Below are 19,126 nucleotides of genomic sequence, written 5' to 3' on the forward strand. Positions count from 1 at the left end.
AAATGAGAAATAAACAATATTCACGAAGAAGGAGAACAAGAAGAAGGACAAGGAAGAGGAAGTTAATATGAACATGCATCTAGTACTATTAATTTCAGTTTACCCATACAGCCCGCAGTGGTTAGCACACTGGACTTGCATTCAGGAGGACGACAGTTCAATCCCGTCTCCGGCCATCCTGATTTAGGTTTTCCGTGATTTCCCTAAATCCTTTCAGGCAAATGCCGGGATGGTTCCTTTGAAAGGGCACGGCCAATTTCCTTCCCCGTTCTTCCCTAACCTGAGCTTGTGTTCCATCTCTAATGACCTCGTTGTTGACGGGATGTTAAACACTAATCTCCTCCTCCTCCCATACAGCCAAAACGAATTTTGTGACACTCATTAAACACATATCATTACATTCATAATTAAAACCGAATATTGAGAAACACATTTTAACTATAAACTTACAAAACAAGTCAAACTAAAAAGAAAAAGACTAGTGATAAAATACACCATTCAGCATACAAATCAAGCAACACTGAATAAGATAGGACTATATAAAATACTTATTCCATATACTCCCCCAAGATCCCACTCCCACAAACATCCCCCTCTCGTTCCAACCAATGAGCATTTCCCTACAATAAGCAAATCAATATTAAGTTAGAAAAGTTAAAACATTCGTTTTGAAATGAAACATGACAATCATAAAATGCTTCCCACTCCCTTTCCCTCCACAAGCAACCCACCCCACTTTAGCCAACAGCAATTCTGCAAGATAGAGGAGCACCTTTTACCCCTGCCCAAAGTAGATTCAATGCCATTCCAATACATCTTTGTTGTATTAATACAGGCTCCTGTCTCATTACTTTTAAATTCAAGTTTTTGACTTGCAGTCAAATAGTGAAAATCTCATTCTGGAATCATCCCCCAGACTGTGGCTAAGCCATGTCTAGGCAGTATCCTTTCTTCCAGGAGTGCTAGTTCTGCAAGATTTGCAGGAGAACTTCTGTGTAGTTTGGAAAGTAGGAGACATGGTAGTGGCGGAAGTAAAGCTGTGAGGACGGGGCGAGAGTTGTGCTTGGGTAGCTCAGATGGTAGAGCACTTGCCCGCAAAAGGCAAAGTTCCCGAGTTCGAGTCTCAGTCCGACACACAGTTTTAATCTGCCAGGAAGTTTCATATCAGTGCACACTCCGCTGCAGAGTGAAAATCTCATTAAGGGATTAATTGCCCGTCTCTCCAAATCCACATATGGTAAAATAATCTGAAATGATCCAAATACTCCTTAATGTACATTTCTATTAACATCACAAGCATCCTCTTTGTTCTTCCCCCCAGTTACACTAAAAACAACCTCAAAAATATCACCCAGTCCCTTCCTCCAGAAACAAAAGCTCCACACACATAGTTACCCACAATTTTGTGCCCTTCTCATATTTACTTTTCCATTTTTCACTACCATTCCAGTTTCATCTATGTGCCCCTACACTTGATAAATTCTGTACATGTTTCATACAAAATGAAAACCAATCAATAGCTGAACATTCACTTTGTTTCATAAGCAAAAAAGCACACGGAGGAGCTATAACAAAAGTAAGGAGTCAGGTAACCATATTACAGATTATTAGTCTATATTTTTCAAACTAGTTTCCCCACTGAATGGATTGCCATGAGTTGTCATCTGGATAGTGCTACATAAAACCATTGCTAGTTCAGGAAGGAACCACTCTGAGAATTTTTCATAAGCTCTCCACAACTTTGTCAGTTGACATACTCCACCACTGCACCATACTTTACAAAGGAAGAAAGAAAGAAAGAGACACTGTGCTCGGCATTTCAGGCTTCTCCTCTGTCGGCATAAGGATGTTAAACTTGACATTCAGATCCATAATGTACCAGCCCAGGCAACAACGTTTTACAAACCACACACCTAACAGCTTTCCTGACATCAAAACTTAAACTAGAAAGTACCACCTTCTGTAATGCAAATGGTAAAAAGTGCAATTTTTTCTCACCTTGCCTGGAGACCTGCCCACTATCCTTGTTCATAATAGCAACTATATAATACACATTTGAAAGTTTGTAAAATTTCAGGCTTCCTAGTGTTAGGGAAGAGGAAGTTGATGAACTCTGAATGGACCAACAAGACACTCAAGTGAGCTATAACATTATGAGACAGAGTTTCTGGTCAGTATTTTCAGGAGAAATTTAAATACTGTTGGTAGAAATATAAAAGTACATACATTATCCTTGCTTTCTGAATTAATAATTCCTTCTTCAGGATGGAGATAAAGATGGAGTCGGGTAAGTTAAAAAGATGGGTCCCTCTCATTGTGAGGTTGAGTCACTTGGCATTCTGTTTTAACCTTCACCAGTCTATCCCTTTCTCCTTTCCGAAGAAGGAACTATTAGTCCTAAAAGCTTGTGTAGTGCATATATCTTTATAGGTTTTAGTGACAGTACTGACATTTTGCCTGAAAACAGATGTGTGTTTTCATATGTAGTAAGGGAAGTCTTGACCATGCTATTGAAAATGCCTTAAATTCAGCATCTTCTACATCTGCTTCTGTACTCTGTGAACCACTGTGAGGGTGTATGGAAGAGGGTACATCCCATTGTACCAGCTTTTAGGGTTTTTTCCTGTTCCATTCATCTATGGAGCACAAGAATAATGATTGTTTGAATGCCTCTGTGTGTGCAGTAGTTATTCTAATCTTATCTTCACAGTCTCTACGTGAGTGATGCATAAGGGGTTGTAGTATAATCCTAGGGTAATCATTTAAAGCCATTTCTTGAACTTTGTTTATAGAATTTCTCAAGATAGTTCACGTCTGTCCTTAAAAGAGTCTTCCGGTTCATTTCCTGCAATATATCTGCAAAAGTCATCTTCTTCTTCCTCTTCCATGCTGAATTTCAAATTTAACGACAACAACTTACAACTTTATTGTTAAGGCTACGATAAATAGATTGTTGAAAGTAAAGAGACAATTAAAATAAGCCATGAATGATAATGAAGAACCATTCATTTGAGGTGTAACTTCAAGACTACATTTTTTTTATGAAGGTCATGGACAATGACACAGGGATGCATCTTACAGAAACCTAGGACTCAGTATTGGGGAAATGGGATATACATTGCATCTGAATGGCTATGGAAATTACTTCTTTCTTTATGAAAGAGGAAAACACTAAAATGTTTTTTTTATGTGTATTGTAGTGTTGTTCCAAGCACAAATGAAAATCTCTGTTAATGTTAGTATTTTATTTCACAAAGTTGGAACTCACATTGTCTTGAAATCCCAGCACCACCAAGATTAACACTGTTAGCAGTGCAAGTCATAAAATATGTGGGTGAGTAGGGTTTTTGTTCTCATTATTCAATATTTCAGCCTTTATTTGGACTGTATATTTGCTGCAGACTGGCACCCAACCTCCTTTTACTAAAAAGAGCCTCTGGTTTCAAAAACTAGCAAGTCTCTGACTTCCCACATACTTGCATCTGCTGCCACTTGGTGTGTAGATATTCATCTGTCACTGTTTAAATACCATAAAGCTCATCGATTCATTTTATTTCCTACATTCATTAAGAGGAAGATCTGGTTACTGAACAGAAGGAGTGTTTATCAAAATCTGTACAAAGATCCATTTTAAATTTGCGTTGAACTGTGTTGGTGAGTAATATACATTACTTTAGAGCTATGGGTTTGTGTGTAGGCTCTAGATAGGTTCTGAAATATGCACACATTTTTGTCCACAGGTGATGTGTACTCCACTTTCCTGATAAACATATACATTATTTCTTTGATATTATCTTAAAGGCTGTTATTAAGCTGCTTCTTTTTCGTGTTCTCGTGTGCTTCACAGTGCAGCGTTGGCATTGGTATTAGCAGATTTTGTGTGGTTAGTTTAGGGTTTTGCCAGATGCCCTTCCTGTCGCACCCTGTTACACTCCCCTCCTCCCTTGGGGATAATTGTTTGTGTGTAATTGTGATTCATGTGAAAGTGAGTGAAAATGTTTGCGAATCATGTAACTGAGGTAGGAATTGGGTCCCATCCGGTATTCACCTAACGCGATGTGGGAAACCAGCTATCAAGTTACCTGGTACACCATCCGCCATCGTTAATCTGCCAGGCAAATTCAGTCTAGTGCCAGAGCTCCAACATTTCCTGGAGGCAGTGCTTTTAACATGCACAGCTGTCCAGACGTGTTGTTGTTAATAATCATGGTGTCAATACATTTTGTAGCTCTGTTATGATAATGTTTCTGTTGACTTTGAGTTTCATGTAATGTTTCTACTCATGGTATTGGGAGATGTCAAGAAATAATGCTGCTGTCATCCATATAATTGTCATATAATAACCATAAGGGTAAAAACCCTATAAACTGTTGTCCTACCTGTACATCATTGACAAGAAAATATGAGGATGCTCTAAGGGTGCTGGTACACTACGACCCATTGTGCATGTGGCCTCTTGCCAAATACAAATTTAAATGTAGGTTTCATCATTCTGCATTAATGATATAGAAAATATTATATATTATGTAAAAATATAGAAACACACACACACACGAGCCAAGTCTCTGGCCCCTGCGGTCTGACTGCAGACTCCAACAGACCCTGATGGGAGAAGCAATCTGGTGTGGATGGATGGGATAAATAGGAGGCAATGGTGGGCAGGAGGCATGGGTAGGAAGATAGGGGTAAGGGTAGAGCAAGGTGTTGTGTTGCTTGTGAAAATGTGCAGTGATGTGGTGGGGGACAGAGTAGGGCTACTTGGTGCAATCGTGAGGTTTGTGTGTGTGTGTGTGTGTGTGTGTGTGTGTGTGTGTGTGTGTGTGTGTGTGATGTTTTTTTTGTGGGGGGGAGGCAGAAAAGGAGAGAAGTAGAGAAGAGGAAAAAGAATGGTGTGCACATTGGCAGAATAGAAGGCTATGCAATCCTTGAGTGGGAGCAGGGAGGGAATAGATAGGGGGAGGGCAGAGACTAGTGAAGGTTGAGGCCGGGGGCATAGGGAGGATTTATGAGAACATGCATGTGTTGCAGAAGAGTTCCCAACTGCCTTATTCAGAAAAAAAATGGTGTTGATATGTGTTATAACATCAAGTTGAACACACATATTTCAAAACAACACAACACATATAAGTCACAGAGCAAGTTGACAAGCAACATGGGAACACGGTAACATTCGAATGAGCACTGAGTCCAAGTCTAGCGGCCGCTGCCTGGCTGGCCGCTTAGGTGGCGCAGCTGCTGCATGGCTGGCAGAAAGCGCTGCACGTAGAGAATGCGCGTAATTGTGCGGCGGCACTTTGAATGATTGGCGAGTCACAACACTTTTCCCCCCTTTGAAATTGTTGCACTGGTCTTGATGGAGGTGGCCTGGAGATGGCTAACATCCATAGGCGTTGTTTGACTACGGTAAAGTCTTGAGGAGGAGGCTTACCATATGGATGGAAGTGTCCCCGATGATAACGGGTCGAGATGACAGGAGATGTAGGGGTCAAATCTGCTGGGGCCCTGTGCACCAATCTGCCCGTTGCAGCAAGTCCAGTTGATATAACAGTAGACATGGGCAATGTGTTGCCGTCTGTAGGAGGAGGAGGAGGCCAGTAGATTGGCTCCGACAGAGGATGGTCATCTGGTTCCTGCATGGGCACGTCTCCTGGTGGCATCCGTTCTTGTGCTGGCACCACGATGACGGTAAGAGGGCTGCATTGTGAGTATTGAGAGATGCCAAGATCCCGAGCGTCAGGTAGAGCCGAAAGTGGTGTAGCGGCATTCGGAACAGGCGTTGCCGGCACACAAGGTCGAAGCTGGTCCGAATGACGCACTGCAACACCCGTGTCCATCTGGATTTCATACATGCATCGGCCATGGTGTCGTAAGATGCATCCCGGACTCCATTTTGGCCACCTGCCATGTCCCCGGACCCAGACGAGGTCGTCGGCGGTGAACTGGCCAAGTGAAGGCACCCGCGGCCGTGAGGTGGAAGGCCGCACAAGATGAAGTAGCGTGCGGGGCTGCTGGCCATATAAGAGCTCAGCTGGTCTGTGAAACGGTAAGACACCAGAAACTGGAGAAGCGCATCATCATCAGCAGCAGAAGAAGTCAGAAGTTTCCACATCAGAGCCTTAAATGTGCGGACCAGTCGTTCAGTATCACCGTTTGATTGTGGATGGAATGATGGGGCCGTGACATGCATAATGCCGTGATGAGCACAAAAATCCACAAATTTGGAAGAGGCAAATTGCGGACCATTATCAGTAACAAGAGTAAAGGGGAGGCCTCCCAAAGAAAAAATGCGGGTGAGAGCACTTGTGGTTGCGCGGTGGTAGGCGACGTGCAATGGACAATGAAAGGAAAGTTAGAGTAGGCATCAATGACAAGGAGCCAATAAGTACCTAAAAAGGTTCCCGCGAAGTCAGCATGAATGCGCTCCCAGGGCTTCTCAGGTGAAGACCACGGTGACATAGATGACTTCGGGGCGGCGACCATGTGTGCTATTTCAGAGTCGATGCCAGGCCAGTACACATGATGGCGCACCAGAGATTTTATGCAAGACACACCCCAGTGCCCTTGATGAAGGAGGCGCAACACCGAAGCACGCAAAGGCGCAGGTACCACAACACGTGGCGAAGCATTGTCGGTGGAAAGGAGGATAACACCATCCCTAGCTGTGAGGCGGTAGCGCAAAGTGCAGTAGTTCCACAACGGATCAGAATTCTTAGCAGCCGGGCGATCTGGCCAACCCTTCTGAATACAGCGTAAAGCCCGGGAGAGGGTAGGGTCAGAACCCGTAGCAGCCCCCAGCCGGTCCCCGGTGATGGGGAACCCGTCCACAACACGCTGCTCAGCAACATCCAGCTGGAAACACAAAAGTTCGTCCCTATCGAATGTCAGATCAGGACCCATGGGAAAGCGAGACAGAGCATCAGCATTTGCATGTTGAGCCGTTGGCCGGAAATGAATCTCATAATTGGAACGAGACAAGTAAAGAGCCCAACGCTGGAGGCGGTGTGCAGCCTTGTTGGGAAGTGACGTTGATGGATGAAATAAGGAAACAAGTGGTTTTCGATCTGTAACAAGATTAAATTTGGAGCCATAGAGAAAAACACCAAACTTAGGAAGAGCATAAATAATGGCCAAAGCTTCTTTTTCAATTTGAGTATACTTTTGTTGGGCATCTGTGAGTGTTTTGGAGGCATAAGCAATAGGTTGTTCTGAACCGTCAGAAAAACGGTGCGCAAGGTCTGCACCGATCCTGTCTTGAGAGGCGTCCGTGGCAAGAACAAGATTTTGGCTAGGTCGATAAGTAGCCAGGCACGGTGCCTGTTTCAGCATAGTCTTCAATTTCTGGAAAGCCGCATCGCATGATGCAGACCAGTGAAAAGGCACGTTTTTATGCAACAGGCGATGCAACGGCTGAGCCACCGAAGCCGCAGATGGTAAAAACTTGTGATAGTATGCTATTTTCCCCAAGAAGGCCTGCAGTTCCTTAACAGATGTAGGGCGAGGAAGGGCATCGATCTCAGCGACAGTTTTCTGAAGTGGACGAATACCATCCCGAGAGAGTTGAAACCCCAAGTACGTGATAGATGCTTGAAAAAATTGTGATTTCTGAAGATTACATTTAAGACAGGCAGTCTGTAAGACATGAAAAAGTGTGCGGAGATTTTGAAGATGTTCTTCAGTGGTGGAGCCAGTGACAGCAATGTCGTCCATGTATTTGATACACCCAGGGACAGGGAGAAATAATTGTTCCAAGAATCGCTGAAAGAGAGCAGGGGCGCTAGCAACCCCGAATGGCAAGCATTGGTATTGATAGAGGCCAAAAGGCATGTTAAGGACCAGAAACTGCCGGGAAGCAGCATCGAGAGGAAGTTGATGATAAGCTTGTGACAGGTCAATTTTAGAAAAATACTGACCTCCAGCAAGTTCAGTGAACAGTTCTTCAGGTCGGGGCATAGGGTAAGTGTCGATGAGGTATTGAGCATTGACAGTGGCTTTGAAATCGCCACAGAGACGAATATCACCATTTGACTTAGTAAGAGGACCACTCACTGCAAGTGACAGGAAGCAAGACCCCTGAAGTAGTGAGACGATCCAGTTCCCGTTTGACCTGATCACGAAGGGCCACAGGAATGGGCCGAGCCCAAAAAAACTTACGCCGAGCAGTGGGTTTGAGTGTGATATGAGCTTCAAAGTCGTTTGCACGGCCTAACCCAGGAGAAAAAAGGGACAAAAATGTCGTCGACAAGGAATCCAATTGAGCACAAGGAATAGCATCTGAGGCGATATTGACGTAGACAATATTGACAGTCTGGTCGACCACAAATATGGGAACAGTGCAAACGGCGGATTTATAAGATACCTCAGCATTAAAGTGTCCCAAGAGAGAAATCTTCTGTTTATTGTACGTCCGTAATTGCGGAGTGACAGATGACAGGAGTGGAGAACCCAACTGAAGATAGGTCTGAGAATTAATTATAGTGACAGCAGAACCGGTATCCACCTAGATGCGAACATCTTGACCAAGGATTTGGACAGTGAGGAATAACTTCCCTGAAAGCGAAGAAGTTCAATTGACAGACAATGCAGAATCAGCGTCACGTTCATGAACATCATGTATGTGGTCGGATTTGCAAACGGAAGACACATGACCTTTCTTTTTGCAATTGTGACACACAGCCCAACGTTGGGGACAATCCTCGCATGAATGTTTCGTAAAACACCGTGGACACGAAGGAAGTTGCCGGGGGTTTTGCTGCAGTTTCTTAGCGGGTTGTTTATGGTTAGGCCGAAGCTGCCCGTGGGAGTGCACTGTGGCCAAGTTGGCTGGCGGGGACGCACCACACGTGTCGTCAACAGCGCACAGAGGTTGTATTTCCCTGACGTCACCCCACGCCTCTATTTGTGCCCCAGGAGCGCGAGAAATTTCAAAAGACTGCGCGATGAAGAGGACTTCATGTAGAGTCAGATTTGCCAACTGAAGGGCACGTTGTCAAACTTCTTTGTCGGGCGCCGACTGGATAATAGCATCCCGTACCATGGAATCAGCATAGGATTCTTTGTGAACGTCAGTAACAAATTGACACTTTCGACTGAGGCCGCCTAGTTCAGCAGCCCAAGCGCGATAGGATTGATGCGGCTCTTTTTGACAACGATAAAAGGCAACACGAGAGGCTACCACATGCGTTTGCTTTTGAAAATAGACAGACAGAAGTGAGCACATTTCAGCAAAGGACAAAGACGCAGGATCCTTCAAAGGAGCCAATTGTGACAACAACCGATACATTTGAGGTGAAGTCCAGGAAAGGAACAGCGACTTACAAGGTTGTTCGTCCATGACATTAAATGCCAAGAAGTGCAGTTGAAGACGTTTTTCATAGTAAGGCCAGTCTTCCGCCGTCTCGTCATAAGGAGTAAAAGGAGGTATAGCCAACGATGAGAAATGCCCCGCATTTGACGCCGCGACGAAATCACGAATCACCAATGTTAGAAGCGTTTCCTGTTCAATGAGACCTTGCAATAGTTGCTCGACAGTAGCCATGGAAACCTGTGGGTCAACAGTGAAAAGGAAAAATCCCATCCTCATTGCCAATTGTTATAATGTCAAGTTGAACACATATATTTCAAAACGACACAACACATATAAGTCACAGAGCAAGTTGACAAGCAATACATGTGAACACGGTAACATTCAAATGAACACTGAGTCCAAGTCTAGTGGCCGCTGCGTGGCTGGCCGCTTAGGTGGCACAGCTGCTGCATGGCTGGCAGACAGCGCTGCACGTAGAGGATGCACGTAATTGTGCGGCAGCACTTTGAATGATCGGCGAGTCACAACAATATGAAGAATCCAGATGGTGCAGCCTGTGAAGAAGCCATTGAAGTGAAACACATTGTGTTGGACAGCATGTTTAGCAACTAAGTGGTGCAACTGTCTCTTGGTCACTCATGCTAACAGACAGCTTACTGGTAGTCATACCCACGTAGAAAGCAGCACAGAGGTTGCAGCTGAGTTTGTAGATCATGTGTCTACTATCACAGATAGCCCTGCATTTAATGGGATAATAGATGACTGTGTCCTTACTGGTGTAGGTGATAGTAGGAGAATGCATGGAACAGGTCTTGCATCTAGGTCTGTTGAAGGGATATGAGCCAAGAGAGAAGATTTTGATAACAGGGATGGATTAGGGATGGACAAGGATGTTACGTAGGTACAGAGGACGGTGGAATACCACTGTCAGAGGGATGGGAAGATTAGTAGATACGAGATTTCTCATTTCAGAGCATGGCAATAGGTAGTCAAACCCCTTGCAGAGAATCTAATTCAGTTGCTTCAGTCCTGGGTCATACTAAGTCACGAAGGGAGTGCTCCTTTGTGGCTGGATGGTGGGTATGTGGGAGTTGGTAGGTGACTGAAGAGGCAAGATTTGGGAGATCTGTTTCTGTACAAGGTTGAGGGGGTAATTTTGGTCTGTGGAGGTCTCAGTGTGACTCTTGGTATATTTGCAAAGGGTCTGCTCATTACTATAGATGTAATGAGCATCATTGGGTTTTTAGGAAATAGTTATCTTTGTGTTACAGGTATTACCCTGTAGGAAATTTCTTTTTATGTAATGTGACCAATGAAAAATACAAGTATTGTGTTTGAAACTGATATGAATCTCCTAATGATGAACCCCTGCTCTCAAAATGTATTTTGATTGTTCAGTAGATTTAAAATTTCTGACTTTAGGCAGGCTTTTATTCAGCATTTTCTTACCTCATTCAGCAGAAAATCACTTTGTTTGAATAGTGTTTTTTTCCAGACATCATTATTGTGATGTTTTATTTGACACATTTCAATACAGCTGATTTTATGTCTTCGTGAATCATCTTTCAGTGTGGCTGCTTTCATGTACAAATGGTGCTCATAATACTGTACAAATAGTTTTTCTGAATCAACTTATACATTCTTCCTAAATTATCTGTTGTTTATGTATGTATTTCAGCTTTTCAGCTTTGTATGGTGTGTTAACATGTTTCGGTTGGAACTTGAAAATGTCAAAGGGGTGGAAGGTTAGCAGTTAGTCAGGCTGGTGGCACCAGACTCTTGTTTGCACTGTGTGTAAAAATTCTGTCCTGCCCTTGCACTTTATGCCTTCTATTAGGATTGTTGATAACCCAGGAAAAGATCTCTGCACTGTCATCTAGTACTATCTGTAGTTCACAGCAACAGTGTAACAGTGTGTTGTAACCCATGATATTTTCACTTACTATGTATACATATCTCTGCTGGCCTATTGTCAGCGCACTAAACCACTTTGAAATAATAATTTTCAGTAATAGAAATCATAGTGAAATATAAGAGAGGGTAAATCACATCAAATAAGTTTTTATTGTCTTTGCAAGATTTAAATGAGAGAAAATTTGTTATTTTCTCTTTATGATTAGACATTACTAATGTATTGGCACTTTGTGAAGAGACAACAAATTTGCAATAAGGCAAAAGTTTGTCCCCTCTATTTCTTGTAGAGTTAGGAAATTCTTTTGCAGCACAAGGCAACAACTGTCAAGAAACTGTTGCTTATCTGAGTCTTACCCTGTAGAGACCACCTACTCAGGAAAAATTTACATCACATGTCTGTAAAGTGCAGCCAACATCTGACAGATCCACAAGGAAATCTTTATAGCGATGTGTGAGAGCTTCAATGTAGGTAGTAATCATTTGTACAATTTTATTTTTATTTTTGAAAAACAATGAAAACACTAAGTAATAAAAAGTCTAATATTTAAAACTATGATCGAAACATAAATAGATAAACTAAGTTTCAGCATTTCAAGTGCCATCTCACTGAAATTTATTTTGTTAATTGTTTTCTAAATGTGTTAAAAATCTGCTATGAAACTGCTCCTGGCAGGTTGTTTTGAGGTCAATCTTAAATATGTTAAATTGAGGGCTATAGTTGGCATTAAACAGTTATTCAACTTGCCATATTCTGAAGCTGTTTTGGTTGTTCAGGCTCATCCATTCTTCTTGTATACCATTTTTGTTGCATCCTCAGTGCTTTCCTTTATACGCCCATTCCCCCTCTTCCTAGCTTGCCAAAGAGACATTGTTGGCTAGGCATGGTCCAAACCACAGCAAAAGTAAATGGAGTGTTGCCACAGAAGGAGAGTACAGAAGGAGAAATTTGCAAAAAAGTAAAAACTGAGAAAAACCAATCCCAAGCAATCAGATTGAGCAACACTGGTTTTCTCTCATGGTTCTGATGATGAACATATAGAATTTGAGGATTATTCTCAGTCCCTCAACAAAAATCCCCTCTACCATAGGCACAACAGTTTGATGGAAAGAAACATTGCTAAAAACTAGTTATCATACTGTAGTGGAATTTAAACCTTTTTGTTTGTCTACAGGAAACACACTGATGCTCCTGTGCTAAAGGACTGTGGTATCTGCAAAAAGGATGACCCAGTGGCATGAGAGCTAAAGCTGGTGTGGCTATATTTTTCAACAATGCACACCACTTTGCACTTCAACCCCTCAAATTTTTAACCAGGTTACAAGCAGTCGCTGAAGAAGTGCAAGCATTGCAATAGGTGACCATATGTTTCCTTTACTGACGTCTAATGAAACTGTAGGCAGTGAGGTTCTGAACAGTACACAGCTCTTTCAGTCACTGCTGCTTTATGGAAACTACGTTGCACAGGGATATGCTATTCAGCTCCACCACAACTTGCCCCAAGGTAGAGCTGTTGAGAGCATAACTTAGAGTCTTCTGACATGGGGCAGATTACATCCTGCAACACTAGAAGTAAGTCATTATTTTTCATCTGTTTCTTGATGCGCTCTACAGTCCACATTGATGCTGCTTAGTGACAAATTGCCCTCAAATGATTGCATCTTGATCTGGACATAACTAACAGATAAACAAATGCCTGGAAGGAAGCTGCCAAAATGGATGCTCAGCAAGGCTGAATGGGCACAGCCAACTGGCTGTGTTTGACAGTAAAGATGCAGTGCTGGAAGGGATGGCTTACACATTGATTGTAATCCATCGAGCAGCCGGTACATCTGTTTCAAAGAATTCATGCCATGTATGAAGACCTGTGCTCTGGTGGAGTGGGATCTACCATCTTGCAATCGTAGGCAGGAGAAGTTTGCATGTTCCAGTGGTAATGGGCTTATGAAAATCTTGCAGCCCCTCAGGTAGTGAGAGATAAAGTACAGCTGGATTATAAAGCAGAACAAGAAAAGATCATGGTTAGGTCTTTTAAAACCACTTATGATTGCTCTCAGTCCAAATCTAAGGATGTGACATAGCCCTGACTAGTCTGAACATTTGCAGAATCGACTGCGAGCTGTGACCCAGCTGTGACATCATCAAAGAGACATCACTTACAGTGAAAGTTAAGAACTTTGGTTCAAACGATAACAAGTGTTGTGACTACCCTGTTAACACATGGGATCTGAATTCAGCATTATTTATGGTTCATAATAGCATCCGTTCACTGTGAGGTCCATTTCACCATGCAGTGTCTATTCACAGGGTGCACAGAAGAACCCCCCCTCCTCTGTTCAGTTGAATGTGAAAAAATAGGATACTACACAAAATACCATTTCTGAAGCAAGATGAGGACTGTAGTGAGGTGGTGCAGCAGTGAAGACAATGGATTTGCATTTGGAAAGACTGGAGTTTAAGTACTCATATGGTCATGTAGATTTAGGTTTTCCATTGTTTCCCTAAAATACATCAGACAATCTGGAATCCCCCCCCCCCCCTCCTCTCCCCAGTCCAAGCTTGAGCCATATTTAATGACTGACAACAACAGGACATTAAATCTTAACAACCCTTTTTCTCTAGCAGTGGAAAATCCAGGATGGAATGTAACAATACCAGAGAAGGAAAGTTGCTACTTACCATATAGCGGAGATCCTGAGTCACGATAGGCTCAATAAAAAGATTCACACAATTAAAGTTTTCGGCCATTAAGGCCTTTGTGAGCAGTACACACACACACACACACACACACACACACACACACACACACACACACACACACACGTCTGCAGTCTCAGAGAGCTGCGACCACACTCCAGGCACTAATAAATTAGCCTGGTCAGCTTTTCTGTAATTTCATCTCCAGCAAAGAATATTTGCTTTGTTTCAAAGCAATTATGGTGGCTTCTTTCAGATTTTCTGATGCCTCATCAATTCTTCTCTTCACAGTCGTTTTTGATAATGGAGTTTTTTGTATTTTGTGTGTGTTTTTCTTCAAACAAAGTGTTGCTTATTACTTTTGCTGTGAGTATAATAAATTCTTCTCCTACAGTGCGAGCTAATTCCTTTTCAGTTAACAAAGAAAATTCATAAGAAATTCTTCTATTTAGCATGTTCTGTTTTGAAGCCTGTTCCATGGTGGATTTAGTCATAGAAAAATATTTTCTTGATTTGAAATAAATTGAGAGACTTTTGTATGCATTCAGGGCCTTTAGATGAGGAATGCATTTTGAGTTATAATAGTTTCATACATTTGTTGTTGCTCATACAGTATTTTGAAACAAATCACACATTGAGGCATTTGCTCTTCCACTCAGCACCAGAATACACAATCTAGAGTTTTTACAAAAATGGTGTATCTATGAAAATATGTTTGTCTTTTTCACTATTTTGATATTACTTGGACTCAACATTCCCACAACTTACAAAATCTGATGTCGAAGTTCCTTCATCACTTGACTGCTTTGTCTTACGGCAAGTCCCATCCCAAACCAAGCGTCTACATTGATGTAAATTAGCAGTAACTAATAACAGCAGGCACAACTCTTGTGATATGAGACACAGTCCTTAACTGAAAGTGGATTTACACACATATAGGATGCCACAGTGCCATGACTGTCCCATGATTCCACCAATGTAGTTGGAAATATTGTTCTAGGAATTTAAAAGGTTGTGTTCGTACTCATCTGTGGTGTGACAGTGCAAACAATGCTCTTGCTATCATTGCCATTCGGGACGCAGTGTGATTGCGACTGTATAGACTGTCTCGGCATGCCTCACGGTTGACCCACATTTCCACTGAGCACAACCTATCCCTATCCCCAGCCCCTGTTCATTTCGCATCTCTGAGATCCCTGCAGGTCAGACACACTTGTACATATGCACTGAAGAAGGTGTACTCCTTGTCTAATTAGGTGAATCAGTTATATGAATGTGTGGTCCAAAATAGGAGACACCACACATTCATATAATTGATTAGCCTAGATGAGCAATGGATCCTTCTTCTTCAGTGCTGATGCACAGGTATGTCTGATCTCCGGCAGGATTCTCAGAGTAGCGAACATGGAGGAAATGGACAGGGACTGTGGATAGCTGGCACTTGGTAGGAATGTGGGTCGGCTGTGAGGCGTACCAAATTAGTCTGCACAGTTGTAGTTATACTGTGTACCTGAAGGTGCAGTGTTTAACACACCTGCCTATTAAGCAGGAGATCCTGGGTTTGAATCCCAGTGCAGTACACATTTGTGCTCGCCAGCACTGATCCCACGTAATGTCCCCATGCAGCTGATATCCCCTTCCCTTCCCTTCCCTTCCCACCCCCTCTGCCTTCAGTTTACACATAATGTATCACAGTTGTGGATTCCGCAAGGTGTCTGTTCTTTCAAACATGCCCGAAAGAACGGACACTATGCATTCATAAAATCCGTACAATTTCCATTATGTTTCTGCAATTACCAAATCTCTTTAAAACTGTGCCTGCACACAGAAAATGCTTATGTTAATGCTCCCTCTCTTGCAGTTTTGTATAAAACTATTGGAGACAGCGAATGACACCAGAGGTGTTGGATGTCAGCTATAAGAATGCGTGTGTTATGTAGATTGACTTCTCAATGTACTCTGAAAACTGTGAAACAGTAATTCCTTCCTTCCTTCCAGTAATGTGTGGATATTAAAAGAGCGAATTGACGGGAGACATCCTTGTGAACAATTGTGACCGAGAAACTCCCAATTCAGCAAATTATAATCATATTATGATATTTTAAGCAGCTATCCAAGGTCACACACCAGCCCTGTTGCACAGCATATAAGGGTACGTGCTTCAAGCTGCCTGGTGGCACATGATATTGGTAATTTTCAACATTTAAAAAGAGTGTGTGTGTGTGTGTGTGTGTGTGTGTGTGTGTGTAATCCAAATGATGCAGTATATGTGCATCAGAACTGGCTGCTTCTTGTTATGTGATGAGCTTTAATTGTACTTTGTCCAATAGGGAAGGAAAACCATCTCTGAGATAAATGGTAAATTGGTTCTGTAAGTCTTGTTGGCATTAGATATGACCCAAAAATATGATAACAGACACATGAATTTTTGGTTGCTAAAGACGAGTGTCATGCAATTCACAATGCCATCTTGAGTGAATGTGCATTCACAGCACCCAAGTCCAGAATTGTGGCTGGAAATAACATCACAAAACTGTACTCATCATCAGTGGTCCTCAACAACTATCCCCTGCAGTTCCTACACATGGTATTAGTCAACCACAATTCATTGGACCTGGGAATGAAGGTGCTTCAACTGGAAAAACAGTGCAGCCCACCATTTATCATGCAAAATCTCCAAAAGTGCACAGGATACTGGTTGGCAATTGTCAGTGTGTTTGAGTCCATTATAGTCACCACAAGGATGCCAGCCAAGTGATTGCTTAGGTGCAGGTGGAGGAAAGAAGTTCATTTGCTTTCTGATGGTCATGCCATACCTGCTTGGATCATTGTGATGAATTCTGGTTTTGCAATGTGAAGTTTGTTGGGCACCCACTGTCTGGGCTCCTAGAAAACAAGAGAACCTGGTGTAGTCCTGATGTGATGCACTATTGTGTGGCAGGGCTATGATGGCACTCTGGCAGATCATGTGGCTGATAGGGACAGGTGTAGCAGGCACACCAGTGCCAGTGATGCAGTGAGGAAGCCTACCAAAAGACTTCTGCACTGTGGCATCCAACCTACAGTGATTTAACCCAATCCAAAATAGAAGCATTCCACACATCCAGGATGGGGTCATAAGAGAACAGGAAATCCAGTCTAACCAATGTTCAAATTTAAAGTCATGAGCCCACATGTAGCTATGAGCTAACCATTTGCAGCTGATAAATCATGATTTACACGCACTCGCAGTTGCCAAAGCAGGCACCTGGGGAACACACATACATACAACCTGCCATCAGAAACTGCATCTCAGTTACCACTAAATGACACAATAATTGCACAGGCTGCTGCTGCTGGCTGGTGGCTGCTGGCACTGGTGGGTGTGGGAGTCTGCGGTTTGCATTCCCATCCAGGAATACGGCAGTGTAGATGAAGATCTGCACCTACATGTGCTGTTGCCAAGTGGTGGTGGTAAAAGCATTTGTTCCATTTTGGTGAGTGCGAAGAGCCCACCCTATGTTAGCCATGTGGTGGCATGCAAACTTGTTGTTTGTATATGCTGAGGTCTGTGACCCATCATTTTATCTCACCGAACTGCAAGGTGATGTCATGCAGTCTCTCTCTGGAGGGTATTGTAGTTAATAGCTGTTGAGCTATGCCAGCTTAGTCAGGTTCACCTCTTGCATTGCTGAGAGCATGATATGATGCATCTCCAGCAAATGTGAGATCCATATGGATCAAAGGAGTGGATCCAGAACCGCTGATCTGGCCAAGGTGCGAAGATATTATAGAAACTGTGACAGTTTCTTGTCACCAATTTCCTCCCTGTACAACAATTATTCTAAATATTGCGAGTTAGTGAGGGAAACCTACCAAATGAGCTCGCCTAAACCTTGTACTTTCCAGTCACTATTTCACTAACCTTGTGGTGGACCGGCTATCCAGTAGTGCCGCCACATATGCATATTTATCACAGTGGTGATGAAATCATTCTATGTGTGTGAACCACGGTGACAGACAATTGTCTAAAGGGTTGGTGCTTTAAGTGCCATGCAGTTCACTTACATTGCTGGGACAATCCCAGAGGGTGGCAGCAGATGATAAGACTCAGTGAACTTGCAGCTGCAGGCTGTAGAACAGGTGTTGGCTGCTGGTGAGATGCCAGCAGACAACGCCAGGGTGCCTGGACACCAACTTTCCCGGATGTACGACTGTGGCAACACCTGTAGTTGCACCGTAGGTTGTCCCTATGCTTCCAGCCTTGTTTGTAGCTGCTCCTGATGTCGCTGTTGCAGTGTGTGGATCTCTTCCATGTGCTGCTGTGGTTTTATCAGTTATTGCTGGTGTTATCATTGTTGCTATAATTGTTCCATTTGTTGTTGTTGTTGTAACTGCTCCTTAATACTACTGTTGGAGTCATCAGTATGGAAGTACTTAATAAACAATACACTTCGCCAAGAGATAAGACTCTTTACTGCCTTGTAGAGCAAGATGATGAATAACTACTATCACATATATTATTACCATCCCACTGGTTATTTCATGTAACACATGTTGACAATGGCACAAAATGCAATCCTTTGACCACGATAGATAGTGATCTATTGACTGCTTTATATTCATGGTGTTGCCAGTAGATAGGTGCAGAGTAACCTGTGAGATCACTACATAAGCTTGGAAGTCACTATTCTCAACCTTCAATGCCCCACAGTGCAGAATGTATCCACTTCTGGACAGGGGTTCTGTCTCGAAAAATGCTGAAACTACTGTCATATATATATATCACGAATCATTGCTCATGTGTTTTTTATGCACACTGTATATTTGCTTAATGGTCTCAAAAGCAATAATGAGGTGTTAGGATTTCATTTAGCATAGTTATCACCATAATCTTATTCGTAGTATCTCACGGTGATGTCAAAGGACTCATTTGCTGTGCAGATGTGATACATCTTCACAGTGAAAGTATGGTTATAAGCTGACTATTTGTGTGATGGGCTTTTACATACATCTTAATCTATATTTAAATACCACTACTCCTTTGTATTAAACAGTTGTACAGAAGTGAAGGGCACAAAACTTACTGACCAACTGTGCGGAATTTTGTGGCTAAATTGTGGAACAACATCCATCTGTGCTTGTTTCTTGAATAAGAATTTATTGCCAATCTCTTCTTCTACAGCACTCTTAACCATTCTGCCAACTTCATTTGTTTATTTTTTCATAATCCA

General features: G+C 42.6%; 1 protein-coding gene across 3 annotated transcripts in view; it reads left to right on the forward strand.

Annotated features, from left to right (window-relative positions):
• The window catches only part of LOC126278552 (mannosylglucosyl-3-phosphoglycerate phosphatase), a 207,180-nt gene that overhangs the window by 4,651 nt on the left and 183,403 nt on the right, over window positions 1-19,126 (forward strand). Inside the window, exon 2 of one of the 3 annotated variants that reach the window (XM_049978741.1) lies at window positions 15,912-16,065. The exons of the other annotated variants lie outside the window; for them this stretch is intronic. The gene's annotated coding sequence lies outside the window, so the exon portion shown is untranslated. The remainder of the gene's footprint in view (window positions 1-15,911; window positions 16,066-19,126) is intronic. 3 annotated transcript variants of the gene reach the window in all.

The sequence above is a fragment of the Schistocerca gregaria genome, chromosome 6 (assembly GCF_023897955.1).
Source record: "Schistocerca gregaria isolate iqSchGreg1 chromosome 6, iqSchGreg1.2, whole genome shotgun sequence".
Taxonomy (NCBI): domain Eukaryota; kingdom Metazoa; phylum Arthropoda; class Insecta; order Orthoptera; family Acrididae; genus Schistocerca; species Schistocerca gregaria.